This window comes from Leopardus geoffroyi, chromosome C2, assembly GCF_018350155.1.
Source record: "Leopardus geoffroyi isolate Oge1 chromosome C2, O.geoffroyi_Oge1_pat1.0, whole genome shotgun sequence".
Taxonomy (NCBI): Eukaryota; Metazoa; Chordata; class Mammalia; order Carnivora; family Felidae; genus Leopardus; species Leopardus geoffroyi.
This window is the reverse complement of record NC_059333.1, coordinates 5,964,014-5,984,056: the sequence shown is the minus strand read 5'-3', so window position 1 is coordinate 5,984,056 and position 20,043 is coordinate 5,964,014. Positions and strand designations below refer to the sequence as shown.

The window sequence follows — 20,043 nt, the reverse complement described above, 5'->3', positions numbered from 1 at the left end:
ACCCCTACTTTACCTGCCCCTGCGCACACACACTGCAATACCATGCTGCAGACTCCATGGCCTATTTTGTCTTTCCCTGTTGGTCAATTTTGTTTCAATTCCAGGGCCTTTGTGTTAGTTGCTCCTCTGCATTGGACACTGTTCTCATACATGTCATTCGGGTCTTATATTTGTGCCACTTTTTCAGAGAGGCCTTCCTTGCCTGATTGGGAAACTGAGGCTCAGAGAGGTCCAGTAACTTGCGTGAGGCTGCTGTGCTGGTAAGTAACATGTGTGAGATCTGATCTCGGGTGGCCTGACTCTACTTCCTGTGTTGTGACCACTGTTTTCTCAGTCACTACTTTCTCATAATAGGGGCTTGTTAATTAGAGCTGCACTTGCAGAAGGTACAAGGGATGAAAGGAAGTGGAAGAGTTGAATAAGGGAGAAGTGAGTCCATGAGCATTTCTGGCAACAGCAGCAGAGCCCAGTAACAGAGCAACTGGATGCTGAATAAAGTGAAGAGTGAGCCTATTAAATCCTCAGGGCAGCCAAGAATAAGACATTACATCATTATCCACAGCTACAAGATCAGGACTGCAAAACTAGCCTGCTCTCCCCAGCTAGGGAGGTATTGTTTATTTCCTAGGGACGTAAAACAGGCGTAAGAACCTAACATGTACTTCTGTCTGTGGTTAGCACCTTATACTTGATTTAACAACCTAGCAAATACCCTCAACAATTTGTCACAGTGTGACCGTTATTCTCAACTAAACCCTTTAGTTTAACATTGCTATTAAAATATTCCCCATGGGTATTGGTTGAAGTAGAAATACTTGAAACTGGTGAGTAACATTGTCACAGGACCGGAATCAGAAAAGGTGATGGAAATAATAATAGAAAGAGTGGATGTATCAACTCTTAGGTCACCTAGGTGTTCCTCTTGGGTGATCTCTAGCCCAACCTTCTTGGGAGGGAGAAATGCAGGAGATCCTTATGAGGTGGCCAAGAAGGAGGGCTATTCCATAAACATACTCAGATGCCAGCATAATCTTTTAGAGCGTGCACCTAGTTTAATAGGTTCCTCCCCGAATGTATGTCCATCTAGAACCTGTGAATGTGACCTTATTTGGAAACAGATGTACTCAAGTTAAGATGAGGTCATTAGGATAGGCCCTAAATCCAAAATAACTGGTGTCTTTACAAAGGGGGGAATTTGAACACAGAGGTGTGGATGCACAGGGAGAAAGCTGTGTGAAGACAGAGGCAGAGACGGGAATGATGCGGTTATAAGCCAAGCGCTGCCAAGGACTTCCAGCAACGTCCAGAAGCTGGAAGGGGTGAGGAGGGACGCTCTGCTTGTGAGAGAATAAGTCTTTGTTTTTATAAACCATCTACTTTGTGGTAATTTGTTACGGTAGCCCCAGGAAACGAATACAGAGTGACTAGATAATTGGCCACAATGAGATGCTCAATTTTTTTTTTTAAAATTTTTTTTTCAACGTTTATTAATTTTTGGGACAGAGAGAGACAGAGCATGAACGGGGGAGGGGCAGAGAGAGAGGGAGACACAGAATCGGAAACAGGCTCCAGGCTCTGAGCCATCAGCCCAGAGCCCGACGCGGGGCTCGAACTCACGGACCGCGAGATCGTGACCTGGCTGAAGTCGGACGCCTAACCGACTGCGCCACCCAGGCGCCCCTTGAGATGCTCAATTTAAGTAAAAATTCCTATAAAATTTCAAAAAATAATATAAAAAATAGAAAACATGTTTTCCTTTTAAAAAGGAGTTTCTAGCAGTCTATGTGAGCAGACAGTGCATGCCCATGGTGCTCACATGAAAATCAATCTGGGAATGTGTGAAAAGCACCCCCTCCTTCCTCTGCTCCCACTTACTCTCTTCATGGGCAACAGTTTTATTAGTTTCTTGTGTATTCCTCCCGGACAATTTTGTGCATATACAAGAAATTGAAGGACATATTCTCCCCCTATTTAAAAAACAAATCATAGCATCCTATATATACTCTGCCTAGCATCTTGCTTTTTTCACTCAATTATTTATCTTGGAAAACTTTCCATATGAATATATAGAGAGCATCTTGATCCATTTTTATAGCTACAAAATTTTCCATTGTGTGCTTGGAATGATAGTTTATTTGGCTGGCCCTGCCATGACGGTCATTTAGATGGCTTCCAAGATTTTGCTTCCCTTCCTCCAGACCCTGGAAACCACCAGTGTACTTTCTGTCTCTATGAATTTGACCACTCTTGGCACCTCATACAAGTGGCATCATTTGATGCTGCACTTTTAATCTGATGTATTTCATTAGCATGATGGCTTCAAGGTTTTTCTATGTGGGAGTGTGTGTCAAAATTTCCTTCCTTTTTAAGGCTGAAAAATATTGCACTGTATGTAGAGACCACATTTTGCTCATCCATTCATCCATGAATAGACTTTTGGCTTGTTTCCACCTTTTGGTTCTTATGAATAATGCCACTATGAATATGGGGTTACAAATATGTGTTCAAGTCCCTGCTTGCAGTTCTGTTGGGTATCTACTCAGAAGTGGAGTTGTTGGACCATGTGATAACTCTATGTTTACTTTTTTGAGGAACCTTCATACTGTTTCCACAGTGGCTGCAGCCTTTTACATTCTTGCCAACAGTGCACTGGGGTTCCAAGTTCTCCCCGTCCTCGCTAATACCTTGCTTTTTTCACTCAATTATTTATCTTGGAAAACTTTCCATATGAATATATAAAGAGCATCTTGTTATTTTCTGATTTTTTAAAATAATAACCATCTTTTTTTTTTTTTTTAAAGTTTATTTATTTTTGGGACAGAGAGAGACAGAGCATGAACGGGGGAGGGGCAGAGAGAGAGGGAGACACAAAATCGGAAACAGGCTCCAGGCTCTGAGCCATCAGCCCAGAGCCCGACGCGGGGCTCGAACTCACGGACCGCGAGATCGTGACCTGGCTGAAGTCGGACGCTTAACCGACTGCGCCACCCAGGCGCCCCTAAAATAATAACCATCTTAATGGGTGTGAAGTGGTATCTCATGATTTTGATTTGCTTTTCTCTAATGGTTAGTAATATTGAGCACATTTTTATGTGCTTTTTGGCCATTTGGGTGTCATCCTTGGAGAAAAGCCTACTCAAGTTCTTTGATCATTTTTTAAAAAGATTTATTTATTTATTTATTTATTTATTTATTTATTTATTTATCAAGGATGAGCAGGGGAGGGGCAGGGAGAGAGGGAGAGAGAGAATCCCAAGCAGGCTCTGCACCTGTAGTGCAGAGCCCGACGTGGGGTTTGAGCCCACGAATCGTGAAATCATGACCTGAGCCAAAACCAAGAAACAGACACTTAACCAATTGAGCCACTCAGGCGCTCCACTTTTTTATATATTTAAACACCACGATACATTTGCTACTTTTGATAAAAAATATATAACAGGCAGTAGTTATAACATAATGACTTTTCTGCCTCACATTGAACAGAATTTATCCTTTCCTTTCCAACTCAGCGATGTCTTGCCCCAGTGACTTCACCGCTCTGCAGGACAGGAAAAACTGAGGTGTTGGCCATGATGCAAACATCCCGATGTTGCTGTTGTCGAGCCAACACTTTCGACCTCTTGGTGTAAGATTTTCAGTTCATTTATTTAACATTTAATATGATCCTGCTATAGTGGGCACTGTTCTTGCAGTTGACAGAATGAAAGTGAACTAGAAATTGTTACTGTCTTTGTAGATCTTGCAGAGGAATAGACAAATAATTATAAGAAAAGGTGCAAGGGCTGTAGGTCAATGGGAATGCAGGGAATGTTCTTGGGCATTACTCTAATTAGAAATGTCTTGGGCTCTATCACATGAGTCCAAAGACATAGAGGACTGTTATTCTATCAGATAATCATAAATTAGAACCAGAACAAAGGCTATTTGCAATGTCTCCACCCTAAACTCATCACTTTCCTATAGGCTCTTCAGCTACAAACTGGTACAAAGGTGGGGTATAAATTCATAAAGTCACGAGTAGCGAATAGTGGAGATGAGTCATTCTAATTAAATTTTTCTTGAACACCTACTGGATGACCAATATTGTGCTTAGGCAGGGTCATAAAAATACTGCTCTGATCTTCTCCACCTCAGCCTTGTAGTAAATCTACCTCCTGGGGCAAGACTGACAAAAATGGCATATGGTGCTTATGGCAGACATCACCAGTTGATGGTGGCTTTTACCCACTTAGTCCGTGGTGGCTTCCCAACCCATGGCCATCAGTCAGTAAGAGTTGGCATTACAGATTAAGCCCATTTGCTATTTGGTTGCTGAGGTCTCTATTTGGGTCTCCTCAAATCTGGGGGTTTCTATTAATGTCTGTTGCTTGGAGGAGAGAAAACTTTAGTGATTCAGGGAATGAAGCCAGAGAGGCTGTCCCCTTCTGGGCCTGGATTCTGGTGAGTTAAGGTTGCCCACCTCTTTTTTTACTCCTAAGTTTATAATTTCTCTTTAAAAAATATTATGTTTAAGAACAAAAGCTTCAATGTGCTGGTCCTTGAAAAGAAACAGTCATTGCAGGCTTTCATTTGACTGATGTGTTCACGCATTTGTTTTCATCCTGTTCGTCTCTGTATCCCGAGCTCCTGCCGTAGTGCTTAGGACATGATAGGGCTCAGAGAACATTAGCTGGATGAATGGCTGAATTTACAGGAAGCCAGAGTGTTGAGGCTACCCATTTGGTTAAATAAAAGTACACATAGATGGTAGTATAATTACCAAGTCATTGTTTCCCAGGCAAGGAGGAGTGTTCTCTGATAAGATTGCTACTTGAAAGCCATGTATTCAGGTATTCATTCATTCATTTATTCATTCAGAGTATGTTTGTCTTGGGTACTTGAGGGCAGACCAGGAGCATGATCCCCCAACCCCATGGAGCTTCCAGTCTAGTTGAGGTGACACACCTTGACACACCTTAGACAATTAAATACACAACTACAAACTGATAAATACTGGAAGAGAGAGTTCAAGAAAGAAGCAGTTTAGATGGGGTGTAAAGTAATCAAAACCACAATGAGATACCACCTCACACCTGTCAGAGTGGGTAACATTAACAACTCAGGCAACAACAGATGTTGGCAAGGATGCGGAGAAAGAGTGTTTCTTTTGCACTGCTGGTGGGAATGCAAACTGGTGCAGCCACTCTGGAAAACAGTATGGAGGTTCCTCAAAAAATTAAAAATAGAACATCCCTACGACCCAGCAATTGCACCAATAGGTATTTATCCACGGGATACAGGTATGCTGTTTCGAAGGGGCACATGCACCCCCATGTTTATAGCAGCACTATCGACAATAGCCAAAGTATGCAAAGAGCCCAAATGTCCATCGATGGATGAATGGATAAAGAAGATGTGGTGTATAGATACAGTGGAGTATTACTTGGCAATCAGAGAAGAATGAAATCTTGCTATTTGCAACTATGTGGATGGAACTAGAGGGTATTATGATAAGCAAAATTAGCCCAAGAAAGGCAAATATCATATGACTTCAGTTATATGAGGAATTTAAGAGACAAAACAGATGAACATAAGGGAAGGGAAGCAAAAATAATATAAAAACATGGAGGGGAACAAAACATAAGAGACTCTTAAATATGGAGAACAAACTGAGGGTTACTGGAGGGATTGTGGGAGGGGGGATGGGCTAAGTGGGGAAGGGGCATTAAGGAATCTACCCCTGTAATCATTATTGCACTATATGCTAACTAACTTGGATGTAAATTAAAAAATAAATAAGTTGTTAATAACAAAAAAGATGGGGTGTAAAGAAAGGTTGGCTGGTGAAGAGGTGGGGTGGAACTCGGCACTCAGTCCTTCACCTGGAGATCTTCTGAGCCCTGACACGCCCCAGAAGGAAGGACCAAGAGGTACCAAGAAGCTGCCCTTGTTGTATCGGAGGCCCCTGGGTTCTTAGAGTGAACTGTTCTCCTCCATGAGTATGTGGTGTCTTATCTAACATGCTCTACCTGTGGTGGGATCGGAGTGTGCTTTCCAACATCATTAAAATTTTAGCTGCTCAGACTTTGGTTCCAGAGAGGCAATAAACTAAATATTTAAGAGGGCCTAGGATTAAAGTAGACAACCCCAAAAAAGTCTCCTACTTTGTAATTATAAAAATTAGCATAGTTTCCACTTCATGAAAATGTACACTTACAGTTTATTGGTTTTCACTTTATGGTGGCTTAACTAAATCTGAGCTTGGATTTTTAAAATTCCATAAAAATAGTGACTTGATTCTGTTCTATTTAAAGCTTCAATTTCTTTTCTCAATTTTATGAAACAATTTTAATTTTATGTCAGATTTCAAATCCTGGTAAGACTTTGGAATGCTTATGCTATTTGATTGGCTCCCTCCCTCCCTCCTTTTCTCCTTCTTTTTACTTTTCTTTCTTTCTTTCTTTCTTTCTTTCTTTCTTTCTTTCTTTCTTTCTTTCTTTCTTTCTTTCTTTCTTTCTTTCCTTCCTTCCTTCCTTCCTTCCTTCCTTCTTTCTTTCTTTCTTTCTTTCTTTCTTTCTTTCTTTTCCTTCCTTCCTTCCTTCCTTCCTTCCTTCCTTCCTTCCTTCCTTCCTTCCTCTGTGTTCTCTCTCTCTTTGCAAAATATAGAATTTGAACCTAAAAAAAACCTCTAAAATTAAACCCTAAAAAAAAGTTAGAACCTGTCTTCTCTTTACTAATACACTCTGTAAAGTTTTTTAGTTATCTCTAGAGTAAGACAAAGGAGACCATTTTACAACCCTGTCTACCAATAAGGATAGATATAAGAAACAAAATGTTTAAAGACTGATCGTTAGTATTCTCTGTTCATGTGACCATACTATCGACTTCCAGGAAGTCAATATTCCTCAACTTTCCATTTGCTTCTGCATAACCAAGTCTTCCTATTATCTATTTTTCGTCCCTGGTATCCAATGTTTGGGTCCCTTGGCTGGGACAGTGCTTCCACTTCCTGAATGTCCTTCTCAGGGTGGTCTTTGCAGCAGAGGATCAAGATGAATGTCCCTGGGGTTCTGGCGATAGCCCAGGATGGCTTACCAAAGGCATGAGGCTCTTGTGTGATCTCATAGTTTCATATTTCCCCTATAATTGCATTTTTATTATGTCCCTATTTGTTTTAAAAATGTTTATTTCTCTAAATCTTCAAGTAACCTTGATGCTTTCAGATGCTTTATCAGGCACTTGTGCCCTACAGCTGTGTGTCTGAGGAACAGGGAGTACTTGGCCCAGATGAGCTGCATAATGTCTAGTTAAGGTTGATTGAATGCTCTTGGCGGTGGGCAGAGACTGGAGCCTGACCTTCTCATGTTGCCCGAGGAGCCAGCAACCTGCTGTCCCAACTGTGAACACAGTCCTACTCCCACATCTTCCCCACATGGCTCCTCAAGTGAGTCCACAGGAACAGCAGGAAACTGGAGAAAAGAGGGCCACTTAACTTGTGGCTCAGTCAGGGCACTGTTTACATTTGTAGGGAGAATCTCTTTCCTGATAGAAGGCACCAAATGCAGCTTTTTCAATATCCTCCCACATCTCCAAATGCCATCTCCTGCCTGAGGGACCTCCTTTATTGCCCCAGCTAGAGATGGGATCCTCCTCCTTCAAACCCACATGGCAAAAGCAAAGTGGAACAAAACAAAAGAAAGAGACAGAGTTGAACAGAAAGTGATCGAATTAGAGAATCATTATTTTGATTTAGTCATTGCCACTAATTGGGTCAGGTGAAACCATGAGTTGAAAGTTTGGGAGCAGGGTCATCATGCCGCGTCAGAGCAGCACTCCCCAGGCTATTTATTAATCACAAGGGGAAACTTCCCTTCCCATCCCAGCCACCTGTCAGCATCAGGGTCAGGGGAGAAGCTGACATCATGGGCTCCTGCTCTGATGAAAGGAGAAGGGCCGGCATCAAATATTTAGCATTCTGGCCCAACACGTTGCACCTGAATCTAATAATGAGGCCACCATGAGACAAAATCAGACTGCATGACATTCTACAGAACAATAGGCTTGGACTCTTAAAAGATATGGTACTAATGAAAACGAAAACAAAAACAGAGGCAAGGGATCTGTTCTGGGTAAAAGGAGACAAAAGAGGCATGAAGATTGCGTGGTCCTTGGTAGGGGTCTTGGATAGCTGGGACATATGATAATATTATTTATCAGTGTTAAATTCCTCAGGTGTGACAGTGATATTCAAATTATGTAGGAAAATATCCCCTTTTTTTTTTTAAAGAAACATTTGGGGATGAAACCTTTGGGGATGAAGGGTTATAAAGACTTGAACTTACTTTCAAATAATAGATAAATAGATAAGGATAGAGCCAGCACCAGAAAGAGAGAGGGAGAGAGAGAGGGAGGGAGGGAAGGAGGGGGGGGGGAGAGAGAGAGAGAGAGGAGAGGAGAGGAGGGCAAGCAAATGTTGGGGAGATGTGCATAGTTGGTGACGTGGGTTCAAAGGTATGTGAGTGTTTATTGTATTGTTTTACTTTTTTTTTTTGTAGATTTGAAGTTTTTCACACTTAAAAAAAAGGTCCATGGCAACATGGCAACATTCCTATCTACAACTCTCATTTGGCAAATTTTAAATCTTGTGCTCCAGTTGTTTGTGGGTGTTCTACTGTCCTAATAAGATGCTGACTTTTTCTCTCTCCTGCATTCTACAAGCACCCAATGAGGCTAATTCATGGCTTGCAAGCCACCATACAGATTCCATAAATATCACTTGCATGAGTGCTGTGTACTAATACCTTGAACATTGAGTAAATGAATGAGCTTCTCCTCTGGGGCAAGTCTCTCTTGCAAAATCTCTTTCGTAAGGAATTTTCACCTCTGTGGTCATGAAGGTCTTGTGGGTCCTTTCAGCATTCAGGCTCCACGTTCAGGATGCTGTAGGTCTTGACCTTGAAGGCCTGACCTTCATCTACACAAGGTGATGGGAATTTTTGTGTGTGTGGCTTATATGAGAGAGCTGCCCGAATAACTTGAAAGTAGTGCAATAATAAGGCTTTTACAATGGAGGAGAGATGAGGCACATTTAAGATGATAAAGTTTTTATGAAGTTATGTTTTAAGCACAGACAATAGAAGGGAAATGCACATTTAAGTTAGAACAGTCAGTTTTTGCAAAACAATATATTTATTCAAGGTTCAGGAACCTTGTATATTTTTCTCATTTCCATTTGACTTGGGAAGCACTTGTTAATTTTATAAAGGGGCTCTGTGATGGCAACGAGAGGCTCTCAACCTTCACATCACATCCCAATGAAGTCTTGGGACTTTCACGATCTTTTTCTCGAGTACCCCACAATTTGTTGCTTTTCTGAACCCAAGGAGGTGCTGTCAGGGGGTTGGGGAGAGTGCTGGAGGGAGCCTGGGTGGCATATACGTATACAGTTTTACTCTCCTCCTTAGACGAAGGGCAGCACAATTTTCACTGGATGGTATATCTTGGAAGTACAGTATATCAGTGCATAAGGAGACTCCTTCTGTTCTCTCTCCTTTTCTTCTTCTTTTCCTCCCTTCCCTCCTGCCCTCCCTCCTTTTCCCCTTCCTTCCTTCCTTCCTTCCTTCCTTCCTTCCTTCCTTCCTTCCTTTCTCTCCTGCTCTAGTCCTGCCTGAATTAATAAAGTTTTTGTTCACACTTGCTGTGTGTGTCAGGGTTGGGGGCGGAAGGTAAGTTGTATGTCCCATGGTGTGGTCCCACTGAGTGGGAGAGGGAATCTGTGTTTGGGTTTGGATGTTCCCAAATCCACTTTCTTAGGGGATTGAGCACCAGGATGTTTGGGAGCTAGAGAGAAAAAAGAGATTGGGAGAATGGCAGGGAAGGCCGAGAGATAGGGATGTGTGGGTAGGTGGGGGGAGGTACAGTGTCTTTGACCACAGTGGGTCAGCACTGTCTTTTGCTTCACCTTTGCAAAGTTTTCTCCTCAGCCCTTTGGTCTACAATGTGTGAGCCCAGGGGAGCCCTTGGTCCTGTGACCTCAGTATGTGCTTGTGGTCTGACAGAGGAGCTAAAAAGCAACCTGCATTAGGGTCTATCAAATGAAAAAAAATGTTTTAGCTATATTTGACTCAGGTTTTAATTTATTCATGGGGCTGATGGCCTCCCAGCATGTTGCCCATCTGGCATCGCTATCTGGGAGCACTATTTAATCTGAGGAGCTGAGAGCCTTTGACCCCCTTCTACTTTCCATTCCCAGTGGCTGACTTACTTACTCTTATCAAGTAAGAGTTACTAGTTCAATTTCCCTTCCAAGAAAGGAAGGAAAGAAAATGGCCATTCTGGAAAAAAGTGGGAGGCTTTCTTAGAAGAAGGTTTTTGGGGGGAGAAGTCACAAGGTATAAACAACTCAACAAGAGCAGTGGAAAACCGTTGTTCTCCACTGGGAAGTTCTGCCAACATAACTATAGGGTCATGAGAGAGGAGAACTCTCCTGTTTTCCCACCTGGAAATGTTTGAGCTTTTTGACTGAACAGAAAATCCATCTTGACTTGGAGGTGAGCAGTACAAGTCATTCCTACCTGCATTTGGAGACCCAGGCTCTGTCAGGGGCAAAGCAGGCACAAGCTTCAGGAGAGAACAGTCTGGAAGGGGATCTCAGGCAGGACCCAACTTCTAAAGGTGACCAGCTTGCCCACAGCTTCCTTTTCTGCTGGGCTTAGGTGCCCTTCCTCCTGAAGTTATTTAGAATAACATGGCCCCTAAATCTAGAGCCCTGGCAAACAGGTGTTGGGTATGGCTGCCCTTTCATCAAGTTTCTTGAAACCAGAAAAGAAGAGTGGAGGCAGAGGTATACTTTTATCATCACCCTTTCTAAATCGCAAGAAATAATTATTGAGGCCTTTTTTAAACACATTAATTCCCTTGTCTGAATAGAGATTGAAATTTGTTAACTGATAATTAATGTCTTTTTTGCCTTTTAATTAAAAGTTAACTGCCAGTGGAAAGTGCCAAGGAAAATTCTCATGCCGTACGCAGTCAGTTAATGCTTCTGTGCTTTCCTGACCCGTGGCCAGTTGGAGGGCCAGAGGGTGGCATCTGCATGCAAGTGACAGGTTAGGGACTTGGGGAGCTTGAAATAAAAGTTCTTTCTTTTATGCAAAATTATGCAAAAGGTAAGCCTGGAATAATTAAAAATGAAATCCATGTCCAAGCCCATAACCCCTTGAGCTACCATTCCAAGCCCTGATTCCTGCTTGCTGGGGAGGAGAAGAAAGCTTTGTTTTGTCTTCCTGAGGAAGACTGATGAGTCATCACAGATAATAGCTTTCTCCAGTATTTTCCATAAGCAGAGGACAGCTGGCCACCATACTCTAAGTCTCCACTGGGATGATACCTCCTTTTTGCCCTTCCAATTGTCATGAGCTGTCGCAGATAGCGTTTAAAATTTCCCCGAAGGATTTTCTTCCCACCATTGTTTATACCTTAGTTAACGGCACGTGCTATGTTCTGCCCAAGGTCAGGGGGTGGGACACAATGTTCTTACCTAGAAGTTATTTTTTTTAGTGCATTTTGCATCATCCAAGTTTAATTTGCATCCTTGTAGGATTCATATTTACCATTTATTGACTCTTATTATGTGCCAAGCACTGTGCTATAGCCCTGAAATGTTGGTTGAAACCCTATGAAATTGCAGATTATTCAAGTGTTTGACCTATAAAACTGGACATTTCCTATGGTTCAACCTAATACCCAATTTCACCTAATCCTCACAATAGATCTAAGGGGGAGGTATCATTTAATTCAAGCTTTGGATGGTGAAGAGCCACGGGTGAGGGAGATTAAGGTATTTGCTTCAGGCCGCATGGCTGGTAGGCTGGCAGAGCCAGCCATCTTATTCTAAATAGCTTGTGTGTTTCCACCTTGCTCTGGGGCTAGGACGGGACCCACACATGTGTGTTTCAAAATGCTTGGACTGAAATTCAGGGCTTTTCAACAGGATGCAACACTGTATTCTGAGGAGGCACTTAAGGGGGCTGGTTTAGTGTCACAGTGACTGGGGAGGGGGCCCTTTTGGCATTTACTAGGTGGAACAAGGGGACTAAGTAAGCTGCAAAGTATGCTGAGGTCCTGAACAATGACCAGTCATTGTGCTGCAATGTCAACTGCTTCCTCTTTAGCATCGTGGCCCAAATGAATGCCAGGTTTCTTCAGACAAAAAAATCTGAGACTGCCAGGGTCAGGGCCAGCCGCTGGGGCCATGATTTTTTTTCCTGGACATAGTCAAGCCATCCAGGGGTGGGCACCTAGCTAAGCTGGGTTAATTTCTGGGAAATCTGGCCACATGTACACACAGAAACCCTGTGCAGCAGAAACCACACATGTGAACTTGGGCTTGTGGGTGGCCATCTTCTATTCATATGTGACCTTGAGTACCTGGGAAGGCCAGTTAGTGAGGAAAGAAGGTAGAAGCCAATTATCAATACCTGCTGGTTTCCTAAATCCCTCCCTCCAGGGACTCTCCAGGTCCCAAGTCCAGCCTTGTTCTTGATCACCTGCCTTCTTGTCCTTGGATTCTAGGACACCGCCCACCTCCCTGCAATCAATCCTTCTCTTTGGCTGACACCAGTTGGAAGTGGCTGCTGGTTTTGAAACTAAGATAAGCCTAAGCAAGAGAATTGTACCTGCTCTACCTTTGTGCACACATGATAGAATGTGGAAGATGAACCATTCTTCAGACTCTCTCGTCAGAAAATAAAGTTATCTTTCATGCAAATGAGAAGACACTCATCAGTTTGACTCCACAGGAGGTTAATATTTTTAGAGTAGAAAAACTTAGCTTCCATTGTTCAAGGTGAATTTTCCATAATGAAAAAGGCAAATTACCTGTGAAACTGGCAGCTGTTATTAACTAAACAATTTCCAAAGGAAAATTTCCTGGTTTCTGTACTTAAAAACATTTTTACCCCTTTGAAATCCTTCTTTGAAACTGGTCTTGTTGTTCATCTGGAAATGTATCCAATATTCACCTATTTATTGTGTAGCTAATTTTCATAAAATGGAAATACTTTATTATAATTGGACTTCATCTTGAAGTAAGAGCATGGGTGCTTTCTACATCAAATAACCATTGCGTCCGAATCCTTTTAATCCCGTGGATGTTTTGTGGGCAATAAGAGTGGCTATTTTCCTTGTGCTTGGATCGGCACTGCTTAAGTATTCCAACTTAATTATCTTGAAGGCTTTATCTTCATCAAAGTTACCAAGCTACTTGGAAATAATAGCTCCAACATTGATTAACAGAATTATGTGTGAATAAATCCCATCGTCAGATGCTGAAAGCAGCCATGACAACAGTAGACATTTATACCACTCTTATTTTTATAATTACAAGTATTAGATCCCATCATTGTGGAAAAAGAATACACTTCATTTTTTTTTTTTTTTTAATGAAATGTGCCTATTATACAATGGGAATCAGATTCTCAGCTCATCAGGCACTTGGGGAAATTCTTGGAGATCTGAGAATTTCTTGGAATTTTTTTGCCAGCATCAACTGTCCAGGTGACTTATCAGCATTCTAGGTAACTTCTGGTGTTTTGGACTGTAACCCAGCTCCTGCAGAGCCCGTGGCTGTACCCCAGGCCTCCATCTGGATGATTCGTGTCTGAACCCCATTCACTCATTTATCTTTGCTCACACCTCAGGGGGCGAGAGGATGGCCTGTTGAATAGAGTTGGGATTTCCCATGGTCCAGAACTTCGGGATGGCAGAGTGTGTGTGTGTAAGAGAGACACAGAGAGGCAGACTGTGATGGTGGATCTGTCCATCCAGAAGCCCTGACGCACACACATCTGTGCAGATGCCCTCTCAGCTCTAGGCACTGTAGCTGCTGTTGTAGTAATCCTCACACTTTCATTTCTGAGTTGTGGCATGTGGGCAGGGAGGCCAGCAGAATAATGACTTCCACAAGTATGTCTGCGTCTTAATTCATGGGACATGTGAATATATTGCCTTGCAGGGCAAAAGGGACTTTGCAGGTGTGATTAAGTTCATGGTTTTGAGGTGGGAAGATTCTCCTGGATTATCCACATGGGTCCACTGTGGTCATAAGTGTCTTCCAGGATCTCACTAAGACAATTCAGGGAGAAGTTGGTGAGGCTCTGGAGATGATGGTGAAGTTCATGGAGAAGACAATGTGGCTTCATGGAGAGGATGGTGAGGCTCAAAGAGATAATGATGCAGCTTGACAAAGATGCTCTCTTGACCAAACTCTAGTCAGGCCCTCTGAGCCCTCTTTATGACTAGGCTTCAACCTTGGCTTATAAAATCTGCAGACTCTCAGCACAGATGATTTCACCTCCCACCCCACACTAAGAGACTTAAGCAAACACTAGCATAGTTTCTAACAGCTCAAGGCTGTGTCTCTAGGATGATGACCGCCCTCCCTTAAGTCCTGTCTGGGGGAGCTCAATGCTTCCAAAACCTGGGGATAGGGAGATAGCCCTCTGAATCTCCTCACAGAGCTGCTACTTTAGAAAGCTTGCCATTATAAATTCTTTCTCTGCCCCTTGGAATATAAATCTACCACATAGAGCTATATTCTCAGGGGCCCCAAAGCTGTCCTGGAGCAACATTCAAGGAGATAACTCATTGCTTGCTCCTTGCTCTCAGTCCCTGTGGGAGGGTGAGGGCCTAACGTCAGTGGATGCCATGCTCTAACCTGTACCACTGCCCTCTCTCCTAAAGACGTGAAGTTTGTTTCTCTGTGAATAAGCACCAATGAACAAATCCAAGTGGCCTAATCACATGGACCAACGCCACTTAATACCCCTTAGTGTCTTTCTATTAGCACATCCAGGCCTTTACAAAGTCCCTTGATTTTTGTCCAGGAAGTTGAGTTCAGTTCATGCTGGACCCTCTTCCCTATTGGAATAATTATGACTGAATGAAATTTGTCTTTGCCACTTCTGGTGTCAAGCTTGTTGATCTTTGACAAGCACACAGGAGACGGTGGAGTTTCATCTGTTTATAGCCCTCAGGCCTTTACTCCAGAGAGGAACAGACTTATACCACATTTCATCCAACAACTTTCCTCGGTCCCTCATCACTGGAAAAAGTCTCACTTCTTCTGAAGCCTCAAGCCAAAGCCCCTTCACAGATGGATAAGGTGAACAAAATTTAGGCACTGTTGAAGGGAGGCAGGGACTAATGCAATCAGGTAAAACCTCCTTGTTGCTCATGCCTCTGGGTCCAGACTGAGAGAAGTACTTCCTTTTTTTTTTTTTTTCTGCTCTGGGAACTGTACTCTGCACTTCCTGAAGTGAGTGAGCCCAGTGATATCCTGGTCCGGTAGACTAACCACACCATGCATTCAACTGGAAAAGTACAATGGCCAGTAACAGAAGATGCATTCCTGGCAGACGTATGTTGAGTTGGTGCTCGGTCAACTGATACTAGTACCCACGGATTCCCTCTTTGTTAACCTGTTGATTCAACTCAGTTTTCACCTATAAGAATTCTTCATGCCCATAATTACCTCCCTTCTGTACCTCGAGATGCAGTCTGGCCTCCTGACTCCAGGATGCTGACCTAGCTGGCCCTGCCTAACTCTTCTCATTTGGAACATGATTCACTTACTCATAATCTCAGGCCCTTTCTATCCCTTGGCTCTGGGCTTCTCTGTCTCCTGCACTCGGCAATTCTTTGGGTGACCTCTACGGGAACTTCCACTGGCTCCTCCCTTCCTATGTCTTGGCTCCACCCTCTCCTATCTTCTCCAGTCCTTGGTCCTCCCATGCCAAACTACATACGGTGAGTACCACTGGCCTGCCACGGAGGCGCTGGTGGGCCCCCTCCCTTCTCCCAGGGGCGAAACCCCTTCCTGTAGCTATTCACCTAATTCCCTATATCTCTACCCCCTAGGCTGGTATTTTCACAAGTTTCTGGCTGCTCTTTCAATAGTTGAAATACCTCACGTAGTTCTAGGTATTTTTCCATGGCACTAGAGATCAAAGGGCGCATAGGACCCTAAAGAATTACTTCTGTCCATGGATCTTATTAAAGGCATTGTTATTACAATTAAGGGGGTATGTGTTTACGTGGGAGTGGGCAGTGAGCTTGTCTACACTGTAATGTTCTGGGTAAGGATGTTGCTGTAGATGGCATTCTGGCCCTTAGACTGTTCAGGCCAAAATTGGGCCACTGAATGGAATGTTATTACCCAAAATGTTTTTGACTTGCAGGTATGTGGTTGCAGAAACTATTTTTTTTCAGAAGAGGAAACCATTTTTCGGAAGCCTTTTCAGAAGCCTTTTTCTGGTCAGTTTCTCTATATGATGAAAATGGCCTTGCCTTTTGGGATGCAAGTGTCTGATGGCGTTTATGCCTTCTTAAGCTTCAGTCACCACAACGATGCTTTCGTCAAACTATCTCATTTACGAGGCCAGTAACTCTGAGGCTGCTCTGGTGGAACATTCTACTTGCTGCTCCCACCCCTCAGCTGTTTAATTAGGGAATTACATTTTTCTAAAGACTTTTAGTTTCCTGCGTTTAATTGACTGAGGTTTTTCCTAATTTTACAATGTTGGTAATAAGTTCTTCAGCATGATTTAGTATTTGGAATTACTTAAAGCAAGTATTCATATTAAATGGAATGAACTTACCACTTTTTATGCTAATATTTTATAGTCTGGAAAGAACCAAAATGACATGAAGGTTTTGCAGATTAATTTTGGACCTCATTTTTGCTTTCCTTTTGAAAGATATTAGCACAGTTTCCCAGCATTCTATTGACATATGCATTAGGTCCAGATAGTGATGACCATATATAATTCTTCTTTCATGACCCACTTAAATGCTGCACAAGTTGGTGTAGGAGAAGATGCCACTGGGAATATATTATGGTTGTTTACTTACTGTCTCCCCTTTCCCCAGCTTCCACATCACACACACACACACACACACACACACACACACACACACACACCATGCCTTTGTCTTGCTTTTGTATGCAGTATAACTCCTAGTACAAGAAAGATTCTATTAAGGGGCAGAAGAGAACAATATTAATGGTTTCCACTGTGTTAATACATCCAAGAAGAAAAATCATGATCAAATCAAATTTTAAATTTTGATTACCATACAAATTTTTCTTGAGGGGAAATAGTTGGATTGTCTGAATTCAGGGAATTGGAAGTTAATATTGTGGGTAACAACAGCTAAATTACCCATGTCCCTGGCATTTTTATTTCCAAGATCACTTGGAGATTCTCACATAGACACTGAGATGTGAGACTCATTGCCTCCAATATGACTCACATTGCCTTCTCTGGGATGCTCTTGTAATCATTAACTGCCACTGTGATATTTATGAATCCTACCAATCCCTCAATAGCCCTTGAATGGACATTTCCTTTGATATCAATGAGTCCAAGCATATTATCATATGTGCTCCTATGCAGGAATTTTTCCATGGTATTTTCAAGCACACAAATTTTGGAGTCGGACTGCTTATTTCTAAAGGTAAGGCTTCACAGTTACTAACTTTGGGATTCTGGGGAAATTACTAACTTCTCTGAACTGCATGTTCTTTGAAAAAAAATGAGGTTAATAAAATTGCCTCTCTTATTCAGTTTGGCGGGAACTAAGTGTAATAAGTCACCTGCATCAGGGGCTACACAGGTGGGGTCATCAGGAGGCAGGAACCACACTGGTTTTCACCCAGACAAGCGTTTGTATAACAGTTGATAATGAGGCATACAGTTGCTGAATGGCTGACCAAAGAGACAAAAAGAGAATTCTAGAGGTGTCATAGAGGTGTCCCTTGAAGGCAGCTATCAACCTGGGGGCTGGTGAACAAAGGGAAGAATCTGGGATTATTATAATTTAGAAGCTTAGGGGAAGGACCTCAGGGAGTTGAAGTTCAGACCTCTGTCAAGCAGGTGTCGTTCTGCTGGTGCAGTGTCTCTGTGGGGAGTGTAGGGAGACTGATTCTGCAGATGTGGGGAAAACCACTAACTAGATCAAGTCTGGAGGAATTGCCCGTCTTGAGGTGAAGAAGCACGGCCACCAATGGGAACAGGGATCAAACAGAAGGAGCAAGAAGGGAACAGGAAGGAACACACCTGTCCTTCCACCTCCAGGCTTGCAGAATCCTGACCATCCATGCTCTCTCTTGGTGGATTCTGGAAGGGAATGGCTGGCCAACTTGAAATGTGGTTTGCAGAATCCCAGATATAGAATCGTAGAATGGGGCGTGAGTCATGATCTGAAGGTTCGTGAGTTCAAGCCTTGCGTTGGGCTCTGCACTGAAAGAGAAGAGAGTATGAAAGAGAGTCTACAATTCCATCTCTGCAGTTGTGTCTATGAAATGAGCAATAGTATTTTCCTGCCTTTTTTGCATGCCTGGTCATTTTTGGATCCTCGACATTACGAATGTCATATTGTGGGGTGCTAATTTTACTGTAGTCCTTTAAAGAGTGATGGATTGTTTTCCTGGCATGTAATTAAGTGAACTGTGGGTCACTTTGAGTCTTTTGAGGCTTGGTGTTAAGCTCTGTTGTGGCGAGCCAAGAACAGCCTTTATTCAGGAACTAATTTAACCCTACTTCTAAGGCAAGGCCTGTGTATTTCAAGGTCATTCCATTTTGGCTGGTGGGAACAGGAATGATTTCCAGTTCTGTGGCACCTCCAGGAATTGTCCAGGGGCTCTTTCCCCAGCATTGGGAAGTTTCCTCCACTTTGGTTTCAGAGGGTATTTTTTGCAAAGATCAGTATTCAGTCCAAGGCACCAGGGAACCTTCTGCAGCTCTCTCACTACAGCAACCTCTTCTCTGCCATCCAGTCTTGCAAACCTTGGTCTCCCTGGCGCCCCCTGGTGAAAGCAATGCCCTCATTGTGTTTTTCAGACTTCCATGGTATACACTCTCTAGCCCTCTATCAAACCTTGGCTGACATGAAATGCAACACTGTCCAAGGTGATGTTATGCAATATTCTGTATCGGTGGATTAAATGCTCTTTAAACCTCCAGTGGTGTTAGAATTGGATAGATAGAGGCCTGTGGGCAACAAAGGAAATACACCAGAATATATGCCCATTCCAGTTAAGGTGAATTACTGTCTCTTCCAGGGTAGGGGTCTAAAGATGTCAGCTTGCAACCAAAGGGTTGGCTGATCTCCTTGAGGGATGGTGTCATATCAGGGGCTCACACCTTCTAATCTTTTATTTTTTTTTAAGTTTATTTACTTATTTTGAGAGAGAGTGTGCAGGCGTGGGAGGAGGGGAGGGGCAGAGAGAGAGAACGCCAAGCAGGCTCCATCCTGTCAGTGCAGAGCCCAATGCAAGGCTTGAACTCACGAACCTTCAGATCATGACTCAAGCCGAAACCAAGAGCTGGACACTTAACCAAGTGAGCCATGTAGGTGCACCAGTTCTCCTTCTTAATAAAGAAGGAAGACAACACACTTGCCAGATCAATGACCACATACCACATACCTGAGGCCACATTAGTCTCCTCTGGGAGAGATACCATGTCTGGCACAGCAGTTGCACTTTGGGCTGCTATTTGGTTGGGATTGTGCAACTCTACTGACGTCTTCCAGGGTCTGTCTGGCTTCTGTAGAGATCAGACTGGTGAACTAAGTAAAGATAAGTTGGAAACCAACACTCCAGTCTCCTTTTGGTCTTTAAGGGTGGCACCGATCTCTGCTATTCTGTTGGAATATGATACTGTTTTTTTTATGATCATTTTGGCTGGGGTGGGGTGGTTTCAGAGATTTTACTTGGCTGTCCCCACAATGAGAGCTCTTACACCACAAGCCATGGGTCCATTGTGGAGATTCTGCCCATTGCCAAATATGTCTATTTCCAGTGGACCCACTCTGTGTTGCACCTGTTCCAGGACACTGTTTACACTCAGCTCCCTTATACGCTAACAGACAGGCTAATGCTTTGAGTTCCCAGTTTCCACTTGTCTCCTGTATTCAACAGTCCTCTAAATTTTAGGGTATTCTCTTTTTTATTTTATAGTTACTCAAGAAAATGGTCATGGGTCCTTCTGAGGAATAACT

At 43.0% G+C, this 20,043-nt stretch overlaps 1 protein-coding gene across 1 annotated transcript in view; it reads left to right on the top strand.

Annotated features, from left to right (window-relative positions):
* The window catches only part of IGSF5 (immunoglobulin superfamily member 5), an 89,718-nt gene extending 70,511 nt beyond the window's left edge, over positions 1-19,207 (top strand). The window contains exons 12-14 of the transcript XR_006718200.1: positions 188-260; positions 3,510-3,625; positions 17,436-19,207. The gene's annotated coding sequence lies outside the window, so the exon portion shown is untranslated. The remainder of the gene's footprint in view (positions 1-187; positions 261-3,509; positions 3,626-17,435) is intronic.
* The last annotated feature ends 836 nt before the right edge of the window (positions 19,208-20,043 follow it).